At 57.8% G+C, this 14,926-nt stretch overlaps 1 protein-coding gene across 1 annotated transcript in view; it reads left to right on the top strand.

The window, feature by feature from the left end:
* The first annotated feature begins 1,774 nt into the window (after nucleotides 1-1,774).
* AATK (apoptosis-associated tyrosine kinase) overlaps nucleotides 1,775-14,926 on the top strand; it is a 34,943-nt gene continuing 21,791 nt past the window's right edge. The window contains exon 1 of the mRNA XM_010856527.1: nucleotides 1,775-1,915. The gene's annotated coding sequence lies outside the window, so the exon portion shown is untranslated. The remainder of the gene's footprint in view (nucleotides 1,916-14,926) is intronic.

Genomic DNA, 14,926 nt, shown 5'->3' with positions numbered 1-14,926 from the left:
CATTCTCTAGGAAGCCAGACTATGCCTTTCTCTCAGAGGGGCTGTTTCTCCCCCACGCATTCCTGTGCAGCTTTATACACGCAGGTGCTCAGGCTCACACATGCGAACACACACGAATGCTCGCAGATGCCTTCATGTGTGTGTATGATGCACAGAGCCTAGGCCAGGCTGTGGTCTCTTGGGGGCAGGCAGTCAAGGGCTTGGCTTGGCGGGGGAACCCGATCCACCCTTACCTTTGGCCCTCAGCCTCATCTCTGCTCTAACGTCAGTTGATGGACTGAGCCACCGGGTCCTGGTGGCCTGCGGCTTGGGGAGCCTGGAGCCATCCCTCCCGGTGGCTGGACCTAAAGGACTCTCTGCTGTCACCCGGCCACCTCTTTCCAGGGTGGGCTGAGCCTTGACCCCTCCACCTGCCGTCACTGTCCTTGAGCATGTCTGCTGGTTCTCCATCCTCCTAATGCCCTACCTCCCCTAGGTGGGGGCGCCTGGGTGGAATGCGTGTCGCTTCAGTTGTGTTCAACTCTGCAACCCTATAGCCTGTCAGGCTCCTCTGTCCGTGGGATTCTTTCTCCAGACAAGAATACTGGACTGCGTTGCCATGCCCTCTTCCAGGAGATCTTTGTGACCCAGGGATCGAACCCATGTCTCTTATGTCTCCTGCACTGGCAGGCAGGTTTTTTACTGCTAGTGGCCACCTGGGAAGTCCCTGGGTGGAATTGTATTCCCTTAGATTCATGCCCACCTGGAGTCTCAGGATGGGACCTTGTTTGTAAATAGGGCATTTGGAGCTGTCGTAAGTTAAGATGAAGCCACCCTGGCTTCATCGCTTAGTCGTGTCCAACTCTTTGCGACCATGGACTGTAGCCCACCAGACTCCTCTGTCCATGGGATTCTCCAGGCAAGAATACTCAAGGGGGTTGCCATGCCCTCCTCCAGGGGATCTTGCCAACCCAGGTCTCCTGCATTGCAGGTGGATTCTTTACCATCTGAGCCACCAGGGAAGCCCCTTATCCCGGGTCTCCAGCACTGCAGGCAGACGCTTTACCGTCTGAGCCACCAGGGAAGCCCCTCATCCTGGCTTAGGGAAGCCTAAATCTATGGCTGGGGTCCTTCCAAGAGAGCTGGGGGAGACTCGGGAGAGACGAGGATGTCCTGTGCCCTGTGATGATGGAGGCAAAGTGGGCTGATGCATCCACAAGTCAAGGAAGGCCTGAAGCTGGGAGAGGTGGGAAGGGTCGTGCCCTGGAGCCTCTGGAGGGAGCGTGGCCCTCACGTGGGATGTCCGGCCTCCGAGCATCAGACGGTCCTGTGCACTGAGACCCCAGTCTATGGCACATTTTGACAGCAGCCCCAGGGCACTCCTGCAGGGCGGCTCTGAGCCCCACGGGGCCTGGGCCGGGGCCGAGCCTGCCTCTGCCTTCATGCCAGCCTCCGTCTCCTCTGTGTAAACTGGGCCAGCCCTGCCCACCTGGAGGCGTCTTTGGAGGCAAGCGAGGGAACACGTGTGTAAGTGCCTCTGAACACGCGCGTTCACTGGACCGCGGTGATGGGAGGCAGCCTCGGCCTGGACCAGCGCGCCCTCCTCTGGGCACCTTGGGCCTCGCTCTCCAGCCTCTGGTTGCCTCTCGCAGAGGAACCAGCACCAGCAGGACAGGCGGCCGTGGCCTCCCCGCCCCCGGCAGAGGAAGCCGGCAGAGGAAATGAGGGCAGCGGACGCCGGGCCGGAGCCAGCTCCCAAGCGGCCTGTCTGGCGTGTTGCGGTAGGCAGTGTCCACGCCGGGTCCCTGCCTTCCTCCAGCAGGGTCAAGCTGGGGGGCCGGGGCCAGGTGCCCCAGGCTCGGGGAAGGTCTACGAAGGGTGACTCTGGGGTTAGTCCAGCAGTCGGAGCCACGCGGGAGCAGCCGCCCAGAGCTGGGTATGTGGGGGTTCCTGAAGGCCTGTGGGCTCCCCCACAGCCAGCCCGGGGCTTGGGGGGCAGTGAGCAGATGGGGGCTTGTACTCGAGAGGCCCCCTAGTCCCTGCTCCGGCTCTGTCAGGGGAAGCGGTGGGACAGGAATGAACGTGGCCAGGGCAGGGGGCAGTGCTGGGCGGCCCGGGGGGCACTTGTTGTGGGGTGTTTAAGGAGAGGTGGCAGGGTGCTGGCCAGCATCTGAAGGCTGGGGCAGAGTCGCCTCTCATGGTGGGATGTGGCCAGGCCTGGCCTTGCTCACTCCTGGTGAAGTGCACTGGTGCCTTCTCGTCCTGCTGGGAGGGGGAGTGGGCACGTGGGCCAGCTGGCCATGGGTGGCCAGGGATACAGCCTGCCTGTTCTGGGAGCCAGGGCAGGGGTAGGGGACCTGAGCCCCAGACCCGGGCTCTGTGGAGGTCACCGCATGCTGAGGCTGGCGTGGGAGATAGGCAGCAGTATGATGTTTCAGATGCCGTCAGGCACCATGGAGGGTCTTTGTATGGATGGGGCTCATGTTCTGCTCCTGATGTTGTAAAATTCTGAATGGTTTCACAGTGGGCCTTCAGGTTCTGATGGGTTTGATTTCCCAGGTGGCGGCGCTAGTGGTAAAGAGCTCACCTGCCAATGCAGCAGACATAAAGATATGGGTTCAATCCCTGGGTCGGAAAGATCCCCTGGAGGAGGGCATGGGAACCCATTCCAGTATTCTTACCTGGGGAATCCCATGGACAGAGGAGCCTGGCGGACTACAGTCCATGGGGTCAAGAGAGTCGGACATGACTGATCGACTTAGCATGCATGCATGCTGCAGATTGTGCAGCTGGTCCTCCTACTTGGGGACACCTGTCCAGTCTTAGGGTTCAGTTGGGAGGGCCCTGGGCAGGTGATCACTAGTAGGGGGCCCTGGTGCCTGTGTCATAAGTTGGTTCCCGTCGGTGGGAAGCTGCTGTGATCCCAGGCGGTTGGTTTGGCTCCGCTAGCTGTGAGGCCCACCCAGATGTCCCGGGACCACCCTGGGAAGAAGGAATCCCACTGTGAGGGGATGCCACACACACAGGACGTACATACGAATGCATTTCACTGGTCCTGCTGGTCCTCACCCCCGAGGTCGCTCCCTGCTCATGGTGAAATGCCAGGCTCTCGGCCCAGCCATCGACGGACACAGCCTTCTAGGATGCCCAGCTCTGGGCATCCTAGCACCGTCTCTTCCTGTCTGTCCAGGCTTTATTGAGATATGATTCCTGTACCGTATGATTCACCCACTTCCAGTGTGCTTTTCACTGTACACACAGGCACGTGCGGCCATGACCATGGTTCAGAACACTTCTGACCCCTTCGTGAAAGTCCTACACCCACTAGCTGCCCCTTGTTTGCTCCCCATCTCTGGAGGTCACCCATCTGGACATTTCCTACCCGCGGGCGTGCAGCTCAGGGTCGTCTGTGTCTCTCTCCAAGTGCTGTCTGGTTCTATGGTGGAAATGAGGGGAGTGGGCCTGGATCTGGGGGTGGCTTTCATGGAAGCTGAAGGTGGGGCCACCCCACGCAGACCCCTGCCCAGCACTCAGCCTCTCGGCCCTGTCCCCTGAGCCTTCTAGGAGCGCCACTGGGCAGCCTGACTCACCTTTTCCCCCAGCCTGACTCACACTCAAGGAGACGCCTCGAGTGCCCTTCTGGGGGCTTGTTGGCCATTTGGAGTCATCGTCTGGGATTGCCCGTGGGAGCCAGGCCTGCCCGACTGTGGGTGGCATTTATATGCTCTGGAGCCAAGCCCTTGGTCAGAGATGGGCGTTGGGATGGCATCTCCATGTCTTCACCATCTCGCTGGTCTGGGGCCCTAGTAGCTGCAGGGTGTGTAGGCGCCGCTGGCGTGAGTCTCTCCCGACCCCATGCTCAGTGGCATCAGATTGGTGGCTTGAGAGGGGCTATGGTGGGAGAATTTGCACCCCAGGAGCCTGCAAAGTCTCCATGTTGGAAATCCCCTTCTGTATCTTTTTTCCAGAAAGCTGGTTGTTAAGCATTACGAGAAAATCAGGGGTGTAGGCCAGTTTTTTTTTTTTTTTTTAATTTTTTTTTTTTTGGCCGGGTCTTAGTTGCAGCATGTGGAATCTTTCATTGTGGCAATGCTAACTCTGAGTTGTGGCATGTGGGATCTGACGGGAGATCGAACCTGGGACCCCTGCATTGGGAGCACAGAGTCTTAGCCACTGGACCAGCAGGGAAGTCCCTAGGCTAGCTTGTTAACCCCAGGAAGCCGCCTGGAATCGTTTTGACAGGAGGCAGGCATCCCCAAGAGGCAGTTTCTGGCCCCTGGGGATGAATGACTTAGAGGGATGGTCCTGCTTCCTCTTGGGGCCACTCAGCCTGTAGGGAGCCCCTGGGTAGGGCCTGCTTGGGCGCGCAGGGCCAGGGCCTGAATAGTGCTGCTCACGGCTGAGGCCACACCTAGCCTGGGTTCTGCCCTGCCGTCCTGCTTCCCCAGCTCACCTCACACTACTTTCTGCCCCGCAGTGGGGTCCAGGCAGAAACTTGGAAGCCAGGATGGCAGGAAGTTCTGGGCTTGGGCTGCCTACCCCTCCCTGAGCTGCTGGTGGTGGAGCAGGAGCCAGCACATCAGATTCTGGTTTATTTTTCCTTCTCATGACGGGTGGTCCCGCAAGTCCTCTCTGAGACTCACTGTGGCTGTGGTGTGTTCCTGTGATGTCTCCTGGGTCTGGGGATGTGCCAGATCTGAGCCTCGCTGCCTCCAGCTTCTGCCCAGCTGCTCCCTGGACGCTCCCCTGCCCAGGCTTGTGAGAGGGACTCCTTTGTCTGACTCTGGACCCTCAGAGTAACCCCATGCCCCGCAGGTGTCAGGGTAGGGTCCCCAAGTGAGCAGGATGGGCAGGTCTCACCCTCCCAGGGGGTTGTCCTCAGGCCTCTGCAGGGTTGTGGAGGGACCAGTGGGGAAGTAGTTGGTGGCAGTGGCCCTGGGAACAGAGAGACAGGGACGTAGGGGGCAGTATGTAGGTGGGAGTGGGTGAGCACGTGTGTAAACGTGTGAGTGTATGTGCACATACGTGTGCGTGAGTGTGAGGACGTGGGGGCGTGTGTGTGTGTGTCCTCTCTCTGGGGGGAGGCCCAGGCCCTGGCTCTCCTCTGCCCCTGGGGGGTGAGACCCCTTGGGCTCCCTCTTAGGCTCTGGGTGATGCTGTAGCTTCTGACCCCACTGGTTGGCAGGAGCAGGGCTGACACCTGCCGTGCCGACCATCCAGCCACCTAAGCTAAGGGTCTGAGGTTCAGGGCTGAGCAAGGAGCCCTCCTGTGTGGGCAGCTGCCGTGACCCATGTGACCCGTGGCTGCCGCGGGGTGCTGCCTCCCAGCCGCTTTTTCTCGTGTCCGCGGACTTTGCTGGGTCTGGATCCCTCAGTTCAGGTTGATTCTTAAGCCGGCAGAGCAGCTGCGTCCACTTAGCTGCCGGACACCTGAGTTCCCTTCCCTGGAGGAAGCAGTGCCCCCTGCCTTCCGGCCCTCCTCTCAGTCCTTGGGGTGTGAGACCATCTGGATTACCTGCCCCTCCCCTCTGTCCTTGCAGCAGTGGCATCCACACCTGTCTCTGTACATTAGGCCATCCAGACTGGGTGGTGAGGGGGTCTGGAAGGTTCTGGGGTAGGGGCAGGGGGGCACAGCTTCCCCACCCAGGTGCCCCTTGGGCCCCTCTCACCTGCTGGGGATGGAGTTGGGGCAGCTGTGGGGTGGGGGAGCTGCACCCCTGCTCAGAGCCATATCCTGAGATGGGGTGGGTGAGCCTGGGGGGTGTCTATCAGCTGGGACTGGGGGCTGTCCATGACTGTCCCCAACGCAATGCCAGCTCTTGGGGTGTGGGCCTCCTGCAGATGCACCTTCATCCAGGGAGGCCCCCAAGGAGGCGGGGATGCTGGGGCCCAGCGACCAGCGCGTCTGAGCTGTCAGGGCTCTGAGTTCAGTCGCCAGCGTCCTTTCGTTTCTCCACCTGCCCCCAGACATCTGGGGGAAAGAGGAGCAAGGACACAGATGGGTTGGGCCTGGGAGCTGCCTCGGAGGCTCCACACAAGCGCAGTGACCTGCTTCCCTTCCTCTTCTGGGCAGAGGGCCGCCGCGTCCCCATCTGAGGATTCTGTTCCTCTTGGGAGGAACTTCCATGTCTGGGCCCTTGGCCAAACCTTTGCCAAGAAACTGCCCCATGGGGCCGCTGGTGCTGGATCCGCCTTCCAGATGGCTTGTAGGGTATGGACACCCCTCCTGCTGGCCCCTGTCCTGGAAGCCCTAGACTCTTGCTACTTGCCTCAGCTGAGGTCGGGAGGTGGAGGTACCAGGGACAGTTGATGGGCTCCTGGCGGTCTGGGCAGGCCGAGCTCCTCCCCTCCCGCTGTCTGATTGCCGCAGCCTCGTAACTCAGAGACGCCTGCCTGGTTGCACAGCTCCTTCCTGTACAAGATCCTGTTTGCATCACCGGGCTTAGGGGGCAGGGGCATTGGGTCAGCATGTCACCCAGGTTACGCTGGGGACGCCTGCTGGTGACGCTGAGGTGAGCCCCCATCGGCTGCACCTGCACCAGGCAGGGAGGCTGGGGCACTGGAAATAATGGGATGCGTGGATGTCTTGCTGAAGCCAGGCTTACCGTCTGGACTCGGTGGAAAGGAGCTCTGGGGGGAGCAGTGACTCATCTAGGGGCACATTGGGGGTACCCACCCTTGGGGGCCATCAGGGTTGGCACACCCCTGGCTTGGTCTCTGCAGGTGTCAGACTAATTAACTTTTTTAATTGAGGTGAAATTCATGTGACATTCATATGCACACGTGCTAAGTGGCTTTGTTCATGTCCGACTCTTTGTGATCCTACGGACTGTAACCCACCAGGCTCCCCTTTCCATGGGATTCTCCAGGCAAAAATACTGGAGTGGGTTGCCATTTCCTTCTCCAGGGAGTCTTCCTGACCCAAGGATCGAACCCGTGTCTCTTAAGTCTCCTACATTGGCAGGTGGGTTTGTAACTAGTGCCACCTGGGAAGCCCTAAATTCATATGACATGAAATGAACCACTTTGTAGGGTATGGTTCAGTGTTAGTACATTCACGGGGTTGTGCAGCTTCCATCTCTATTTCCAGAGCCTTCTACCACCCCAAAAAGAAGCCCTGTGCCACTCCAGTGCCCCCAGCCCCTGCCCACTGGACTTGCTTGTCCTGAACACATGGTGCCATGGAGGAGCTGTAGAAATCACCCACGGCTCCTGCATCAGCCGTGCCGGGGCCCCTCTTTTCTCACATCCTCACCAACACTTGTTATTTTCTGCTTTAAATATCATGGCCGTCCTAGTGGCTCAGATGGCTCACTTATTTTTCAGAGTGGTGGCCTGGCCCCTCCCAGCAGACGAAGACCGAGGTACTGGGCTAACTGGAAATGCTTCCTGAGTGCGTGTGTCTTAGGCTCCCAGGGATGTTGAGATCGAGCCAGGCCAAGGTACAGCGAGGGTGAAGGAGCAGCGGGGGGATGGCCACCAAAGGGCAGGCGGGCAGGTAGAGGGCTCGGTGAGGACTTGGGTGGTGCTTTTGGAAGATGGCTTCAGTCCTGGATGAAGAATAGCCTGGAAGCCACAGAGCCCCAAGGAGTTTGGGCCGGGTCGGGCTGTGGGTTGGAACTCAGTGGCCTCAGCGGGGCTGGACTTGGGCAGTGGACAAGAGGGATCCAGAGGCAGCTGGGGTATCCCACTTGGGGAAGGGATGGGAGGGACCCAGGGAGTGGGTTTGCCTTGAGGTGGACGTGGATTCTATGCTGTGTTTGGTTTGAGATGCTCCAGGACACCCAAGGGAAGGGCCAGGGCCAGGTGGTCATTGGGGTCTGGGACCCCAGAGGAAACCAGGGACCAGGGTAGGAGGTGGGGGAGTTGGGGAGTTGGCCCTGATGGGGTCAGGGAAGGGGTGTAGGCCCAGCCTGGGCCTACTTGGGGAGGAGGAGGAGCGGGTCCAGCCAAAAACAATGAAGGGAGTGGCTGAGAAGGGAGAGGGTGTGGGGGCTATCCCAGGACCCAGAACACAGCCCAACCTGCTGTCCTTCCTGCACTCTGGCCTCGAGATGCGGCCACAAACAGAGACCCTTCGAGTGGGTCCACTGACCTCAGGATGGCTGGAATCTCTGATCCTTCTCTTGGCTGATCAAGGCCACCTCCACCTTCCACGTCTGTGTCCCTGGGAAAACCTTGCTTACCTCCCGACAGGGAGGCTCCTCTGGGTGGAGGTTGAGTGTGGAAGTGGGGGGCAGAAAGGGACCTGTGGAGACCCAGGACCCTGGGACATCAGAACAAGGTCTAGGCTCTAGTCTGTGTATGCTGAGGCCATGGGGGTCTTTAAAGATGGGAGTGATGGGGATAGGCGTGGGTGATAATTAAATAAAATTATACACGTCTGATTCTAGACGTAGTACATGCTTATTGTAGAAAATCTGAAAACTGCAGACGAGACGGTATTAACCACCCAGAATTCTACCACCCAAGACAACAGCCACTGTTCACATTTTGAATTATTTTCTTCTAGGTTTTTTTTTTTTTTTAACATGGTTGTGATCAGGATTTATAAACAATTCTATGTCCTGCCTCTTGTTTTCAGCTTTACTGAGGTATAATAGAAACAGATTAAACTGCACATGTTTAAAGTATGGGATTTGATGGATTTTGGTGTACAGATATGTCAAAACTCATGAAATATATTTATTTGGGAGACCCCATGAACCCTTGCTGCTGCTACTGCTGCTATGTCGCTTCAGTTGTGTCCGACTCTGTGTGACCCCATAGACGGCAGCCCACCAGGCTCCCCCGTCCCTGGGATTCTCCAGGCAAGAACACTGGAGTGGGTCATGAACCCTTGACCCTATAGTCAAATAACAAGCATTTGCTTTGAGGCCAACTGTTTCCTTGTGTATCCTCCCCTTTTAAAAAAAAATATTTATTTACTTATTTAGGCTGCGTTGGGTCTTAGTTACGTCATGTGAGATCCTCTATTGCAGCTCCCTGGGCGTGTGGGATCTTTCTTCCCTGATGAGGGATCAAACCCACCTCCCCTGCATTGCAAGGCAGATTCTTAACCCTGGATCACCAGGGAAATTCCCTTCCTTTTTAAAAATTAGCACGAAGTTGTTATTTCCTTGTTTATTTAAAACATTGCCTTAAATTTACTCTCTATGGCTTCTTTTGCAGATGTACCATTGTTTTTATTGAATCCTTCTTTTATTGTGGCTATTAGGCTGTCTTTTACTCTTATAAACACCACTGCAAGGAACATCTCTGTGAGATGTGATTCCTGCCTGCATCATTAACATGCTCCTTCCTTTGTTTTTATTCTGGATTTGTGTGCCATCCGGGCTGCTCTCTTGTTTGAATTCCCAGCCTGGGAATTACTTGGCCTGGGAGTTGGCAGGTCTCCCAAGGCCTTCTCGCACGTCTCCAAGTTGCTTTCTAAAGGCTGCTCTGACTTACATCCACCAGGGCGTCTGGGTAACTAGCTGGTCCTGGTGTGCGGGCTTTGGCCAGACACCAACTTCTAAGAACTCCTGTGGTCGGGAAGCCGATATCCGGTGTGATTTCATTTCTTTGATTATGGATGAGGCTGCACGTTTTCTTGTGGACTGGACAAACTGTATTTCCTTGTTTGTGGCCGACTGTGTATAGTTCGCTTGTGTATGTTTTGAGATCTTAAAGTATTTTTATATTTTGTTGATTGTGTTCCCCCCAAAAGTAGCAACATCAGTCTTTGACAAATTTTCCGTCAATCATTCTTCCTGGTTTGTTGTTTGCCTTTAATTTGGAGCTCTATGGGGCTTCCCTGATAGGGAAGAATCCGCCTGCAATTCAGGAGACCCTGGTTCGATTCCTGGGTCTGGAAGATCTGCTAAAGAAGGGATAGGCTACCCACCTCAGTATTCTCGGGCTTCCCTTGCGGTTCAGCTGATAAAGAATCCGCCCGCAATGTGGGAGACATGTGTTCAATCCCTGGGTTGGGGAAGATCCCCTGCAGAAGGGAAAGGCCACCCATTCCAGTATTCTGGCCTGGAGAATTCCATGGGCTGTATAGTCCATGGGGTCGCAAGGAGTCAGACACGACTGAGCCACTTTCGCTTATGGAACATACATTTTTATGTGGCCAAACCAGTTGATCTTTCATGATGCCTTCCATTGCTTTCAGCTTAAAAATCCCTCTCCATGAAGAAGGCTGATATTTACCTACTTTTTCTCAGATGCTATAATTTGACTCACTGATGTCGTATCTGAAGTTATTCTGGAGTGTGGTCTGAGACGAGACAGCTGATTTCCCTGGCCCGCTCCTCAAGCCACGGGCCCAGGTGTTCTGTGCAGGTGGGGCTGGGCCTGGCTCTGGGCTGTGATTCTGTTCCTCACCTGTTGGCCCATCTCCGCCGCAGAACCATGTGGTTTCAATGATTGTAGCTTTTAGGCATGTTAAGACCTAGAAAGGCAAGATGCCTCTCTCGGCACATTTTCTAGCTTCTCTTTCCTGTTCAGAGCTTCGTCTGTTACAAGGCTGTGGATCTCATTGATGGGCGCCTGGGAGGGGATGAGGGAAGTGGGGTGACCCAGGTCATGTGTCAGAGTCCTCTCATGGACTCCACTCATCTGACTTTACCCCTACTCATGGGCAGTGCAAGTCACTCTTTTTTTTTTTTTTTTTTTTAACTATTTTTTTAAAAAAAATTATTTTTTAAAATTTTGACCGTGCCTGCAGCTTTGGGATCTTTGTTCCCTGGCCAAGGATTGGAACCCAAGTCCCCACCCCTGGACTGCCAGGGAATTCCCACAAGTTACTTCTTTTACCAGAAGCCTGGCCTGGCCCCTGGTTCTGGAGCGGCACCATACCCGACAAATGCTCTGTTCCCATCTTCCTGCCAGCCCCCCAGAGCCCTCCCTGGAGACAGACTAAGGCCAGGACCAGAGAACGCCTGCACTCAGGGCTGTTCACCAGAGGTGTGCTGATGGCCATCTGCTCAGGGGAGCACCCCTCCTGTACCGCTTGCAGGGCCAGGCCCCCCAAAACAGAAGCCCCTTGATGAAGGGCCCTGAGACCTCCAGTGTGGGCCATGGGAGGATCTGCTTTCTGCTAGGTGTCCTCCCAAGGGACTCCCAGGTCCTGGCCCTGCAGCCCCACCCCAGAGTAAACCAGGCTCCCTCCTTCCTCCCCTTCCACGTGCATCCACTGAGGGCCAGGGGTGGGTGTGACTCACACCCAGTCCTGGACCCCAGACCCCACTCCTGCCCCTTACTTACCTGCCCTCCCAGCAGGATTGGACTGGTCCTGGAGAGGGCCTGTCACATGGCAGGTGTTACTGTCATGTACCTGGGGGACAGGGCAGGGGCAGTGTCCCAGAGGCAACACCAGGCAGGTTTTATGGGGGGCTGTGGGATGTCCAGGAGGCAAAGAGGGCCTGGGGACACAGGACCCTAGTCCTGGGGGGGTCTCCAGGCCCACCTGTCTCCCTTGGGTTCCCTACCCCAGTTGCAGGCCCTTGAGCTGATCTGGGGGGCAGCAGAGAAGATGCAGGAGGGGGGAATCCTCAAAGGAATGTGTTGAAATTAAAAACAGAGCAGGAACAGCAGAAAGGGGGACTGGGGAGGGAAAGGAGGGGTGGAGGCCCATTGGTGGACCCAGGGTCCCTGCTCTGGGAGATGTGCCTGGCTGCAGCTGCATGGGGGGCTGTCACCCTGAAACAGGCTGTAGTCAGACTCCTACGTGTGCCTGGCTGAGTGGTGGTGGGGCGGGGCCAGAGAAGGGTAGTTCTGGGGGGGAAGCTGGGTGGTGGGAGTGAGATCGGACTCAGGAGGCCTTGGGGGGGTCCTCTCTGAGACCCCGTTTGCTCATCATAAACTGGGAAGTGGCCCTTCCTAGCAGGGAAGACATCCCTGGGAGACTGTCGGGACACCCCGTAAGCGTGAGTCACTATTCCTAAACGTGGCCGTGCAGTTTTGCAGAATATGGTGCTTCCTTGGAAATGGCTGGGCGGCGCCTGGCAGTGCTCAGGCCTCCAGCTGGCGATGAGGGCAGGGTCCCGTCTGAGTTGCAGAGGCTGATGGAAGCCATGGGCCTGCTGGGTCTACAGGGAGTTTGCTGTCTGTGGTGCTTCTGCAGTGGATGGAATTATTATTTTTAAAAGGGATAATGAAACAGGGTTCACGGCTATCAGTCCTCTACCCTGGAGGGCAAGGCTGAGGCAGGATCTCAGCCCAAGGGGTGGCCAGGGACATGGGGCAGTTCAGGTCCGCTTGCTGCTCTGGCTCGGACGCTGGGTGTGTTTGTGGGTGTTGTAGGGGGCTGGTGGGTGTCAGAGGTGAGCTGGTGAGCATTTGCCATCCCCCCAGGGTGTGAATGCTCCCTCCCTACTACCCTAGGCAGGAAGATAGGATAGGCACCTCGTGGCTCCACATGCACCAGCTTTGTTGTGATTGTTAACGGGTGTTTGTATTGCAGGATGGGGCTTTCACAACCTGTGTTTCACATGAGGGAGCTGGACTCTCAGTCCCTTCCCACGTGAATTTATCTGATTAAGTAGAGCCTTAATCACAACAGAAAGGAGCTGCTCTTACTCCCAGAAACATGGTGGGGAGGTGGACTGGCAGCTGCGCTCAGGGGAGCCCTTGCCCCAGAGACCCCCGGCCCCTGTGAGGTCTCCTTCCAGAATCCCCGCCCAGCACCTGCCTCTTCCAGCCCTACAGGCTGCCGTGGCCCCTCCAGGGGTTTGGGCCCAGCGTTTGCCCTGTGCTCTCAGCCACCCACAAGCGCTGCTTCTCCCTGTGATGTCACCACCCTGTTCCCAGTGCCCTGGCTCCTGCTCCAAGTTCCGCCCGCAGAGCGGACAGGGGTCCCGGCTGGCGGCCCCAGGTTCCTGTCTGTAGCTTCCTCACCCTGGCTTCTTTGTTTGGGTGAAGGCAGGCAGGCTGTGTGTCTGTCTGGTGACCTTAGATGCAAGTGCCCCGGAGGGGAAAGGGACTGCTTCATGCGAGTGAGCCCTACAACGGTGGAGGGGTGTGTGCAGACACCCACGGCCGCTTGGCAGGAACCTAGCCCGTGGGGTTGACTCGCCACCCAGCCTCCTCCTGGTGAAGGGCTTCTCTGGCTACCTGTCCCTGCTTAAAGCAGCTCAGATTGAGGCCTGCTGCCCTGCCCAGAGTGGCTCTGATGGGGACCACCTGCCCCTGCTTAAAGCGGCTCAGATTGAGGCCACCTGCCCCTGCCCAGGGTGGCTCAGATGAAGGAAGCTTGCAGAGCAGCTCTGGTGTCCACGGGCCGCTGGAGATTGGGGAGGAGGCTCCAGGGACTGAGTGGGGCACATGGCGAGTGAGCGGACCCGGGAGACCCTGGAAGGCAGGGTCCAGGGTTCAGGAGGCAGGCATGAGCCGAAGCAGTGAGAGCCTCACCCCACTCCATGGGGGCCACACCCCGTGAGTGTCCTGGCCCTGCCTTGGTGGCGCTGAGGCTTGGACACAGCCAGGAGGAGGTCTGCATAGCCCCAGGGTAGACCTGGACAGTGAAATGGACCCTAAGAGAGAACTTTCCAGCACTCAGCCATCCTGCTGTCCTGCCAGCCTTGCCCTGTGTGTGCTGAGCGAGCCCTCCCCCATCCCAGCTGGACGGAGATTGGGGAAGTGGGGCCTGAACGGGCTCTGGGATCTGGGTGCCCATGGGGGCTACGTTTCCTGCCTGGAGGTGGGCAGGTGCAGGGGTGGGGGGCTCACTGAATGGGGTACAACCAAGGTCTCAGGCTGCAGGGCCACCCCTGACCACTCCCAGCTGATCTCGGTGGTCTGAACTTCACCTGGGTCTGCGGGTTTTTTTTTTTTTTTTTTTAATTTAATTTAAAAAAATTTTTGGCCGCGCCGGGTCTTCATTGCTGTTTGTGGGGTTTTTCTAGTCGCGATGAGTGGAGGCTACGCTTCGTTGAGGTGCCCGGGCTTCTCACTGCGCTGGCTTCTCTTGTTTCAGAGCACGGGCTCTAGACACGCGGGCTTCAGTAGCTGCGACACGTGGACTCGAGTGTGAGTGCAGGGGCTCGGCTGCTCTGTGGCTGAGGGATCGAATCCATGTCCCTGGCACTGGCAGGCCGATTCTCAACCACTAGGCTCCCAGGAAGGTCCTGTCTGCAGGTTATTTTTATTATCTTGGCGGGCCCTCTGGGCAGGAGTGTGCCCTCTGCTCAGCCAGCATTGTGCTTTTCAGCCTACCCTTCAACCCCTTGCCTGGAGCTGGACTGATGTGGAGGAGGGCAGGGGGCACTCTACTGCACGCTCGGGGTTGGGTGGCTCCATCTCCAGACGAGGAAGCTGAGGCTCCGGGCCCCACAGCTGGTGAGGGGCAGGGCTTCCAGCCCAGGGAAGCCCTGCTGCGCCGACCGCTGTCCTGCCTGTCCCAGCCCAGCCTGGGAGGGTGAGCAAGTGGCCTCTTCCCACCACAACCCGGAGCCCCCTCATACTGGTACAAGGTCATGAGGGTATACAGGCACGCCAGGTGCCTCTCTCTGGTGGGGAGGACCACAGCGCTGGGCCCCACAGGGCTGAGTGCCCCAGAAGACAGGCTTCTCAGGGAGCTGGTCTTCCTCTGCCTAGCAGGTCCCCTGTCACCTCTGGCCCTGACCGCCCCTTCCTGGAGCTGCACTGGGTACCCCAGCCTGCGGGCCCTGACCATGAGCTGCCCTGAGAGCCAGTGCCCTCTGAGGCGGCGCCTGTCCACGCACGGCCACTGTGTCTGTGGGGCTGGGCTGCAGCTGTGGGTGCCAGGAGGGTCTGGCCTTGACTTCTGCTTTGGGGGTAGGGTCTTGGGTCAGGGATGGGACCGCTGGTGATGGTGCTGCAGAGGTGGGTCCTGTGATGGTGAACAGGACCCATGGAGGCCTGGGGAAGCCCCGAGTGGGGCCCAGGCACAGCCAGCCAGCGGGGCAGCACCTTAGGGAACTCCTGTAACACGGGATGTTAG

The sequence above is a fragment of the Bison bison genome, unplaced genomic scaffold, assembly GCF_000754665.1.
Source record: "Bison bison bison isolate TAMUID 2011002044 unplaced genomic scaffold, Bison_UMD1.0 scf7180017864371, whole genome shotgun sequence".
Classification (NCBI taxonomy): domain Eukaryota; kingdom Metazoa; phylum Chordata; class Mammalia; order Artiodactyla; family Bovidae; genus Bison; species Bison bison.
The sequence above is the reverse complement of the archived record's forward strand: the minus strand, read 5'-3'. Positions and strand labels throughout refer to the sequence as shown.